Consider the following 1,724-nt stretch of genomic DNA (forward strand, 5'->3'; position numbering starts at 1 on the left):
TTCAATTTTATTCTAAACATTGGCCAATTCCCATATAAATGGAATGATAGTTTCTAAGTCCTTTTACACAAATCAGGTAGCAAAATGGACCCTAGCAATTATAGGGGCATTTCTATCACTTCTAACTTGGGAAAACTTTTTAATAGAGTCATTCATTCAAGATTATTGAAATTCGTTAATAACATATCTCTTATCAGTCAAAATCAAATAGGATTTAAACAAAATTGTATAACTGCTGATCATATATTTTCTTTAAAAACTATTATTGATCACTATAAAAGTAAAAAGAAGAAAGTATTTGCTGCTTTCATAGACCTGCGTAAAGCCTTTGATACCATATGGAGAATAGGCTTATTTTATTAACCTTTAAAATCAGGTTTACCAAAAAAACTTTTCAATATTTTATCTGCTATGTATGCAAATACTACCACTAGAATTAAATTTTCAAATGGTCTTAGCGCTGCATTTACTTCAGAGCGTGGTGTTAAACAAGGGGATGTTTTAAGCCCCACACTTTTTAATATTTTTATTGATGATGTCGTAAAAGATTTAATCAATGGTAACTGTGAGCCCGTTAGAGTTGGTGATTTCTCTGTAAATTGTTTATTATATGCTGATGATATTGTATTACTATCAGAAAGCAAAACTGGTTTACAAACCAGTCTCAATATTCTTGGTACATATTGCTCAAATTGGAAACTACATGTTAATGTACAAAAATCAAAGGTATTAGTATTTAATTCTAATGGTAAAACACATTTAAATGAGTTTACTTATAATGATAATGCCATACAAACAGTCTCAAAATATTGTTACTTGGGAATAATGTTAAAGTGTAATGGCAATTTTAATTTAGCTGTATCCTTACTAATGGAAAAAGCTAGGAAAGCATGTTTTAAGATTAAGAAAACAATTGGATTGGATAATCCTTGTAAACTTTTAGAAAAATTATTTGATTCATTAGTAAGTCCCATCTTGCTGTATTGTAGTGAGGTATGGGTGTTTTTGATAATTCGGGAGACAATTCCATTTTGGAAAAATTCCATATGAAGTTCACAAAAGAAATTCTAGGTGTTCATTGCAAAGCAATTAATGCTGCTTGTAGAGCTGAACTTGGCAGGCTACCATTGTGGTCAAAAATCTCTTTTTCATCTATTAAATTTTTTGAACATATTTTAAGGTCTGAAAACACACTTGTATCAAAAATTTTTCTGGCAACTGAAAAAAATAACCCCTGGACAAAGAAACTTTATTCTATTTTAAACAATCTAGGATTTTCAAACCTAGCTGGGGGAAACTTTTCTATTAAACAATATCTACCAAGTATTAAACAACGAGTGATTGATCAGTGCACGCAGGATCAATCATCAAACATTTACAATTCATCCATACTAAAAAAATTTCAACAATTTCATAATTCAAATCAGAGTAGTTCTTATGTTGATGTTCGAAGTAATAAATTAGAAAGGTCATCTCTGTGTAAAATAAGATTGAGTGCACACAATCTTGCTATAGAAAAAGGGCGACATTTAGGTTTACCCACCAATGAATGAGTTTGTAATGTATGTAAATCGGGTGAGGTAGAGGATGAAAATCACTTTCTACTGAATTGTGAAAAATTTTCTAAATACAGAATAAACTTTAAAACTATTATATTAAATATACTTCCTACAAGTTCTAGTGAGAGTCAGCTAAATATGAAACGTTGCATTAATAGCAATTAA

At 29.8% G+C, this 1,724-nt stretch overlaps 1 pseudogene; it reads left to right on the top strand.

The window, feature by feature from the left end:
* The first annotated feature begins 405 nt into the window (after positions 1 to 405).
* LOC127733343 (uncharacterized) lies at positions 406 to 1,724 on the top strand (annotated as a pseudogene).

The sequence above is a fragment of the Mytilus californianus genome, unplaced genomic scaffold, assembly GCF_021869535.1.
Source record: "Mytilus californianus isolate M0D057914Y unplaced genomic scaffold, xbMytCali1.0.p SCAF_3, whole genome shotgun sequence".
NCBI classification, from domain to species: Eukaryota; Metazoa; Mollusca; class Bivalvia; order Mytilida; family Mytilidae; genus Mytilus; species Mytilus californianus.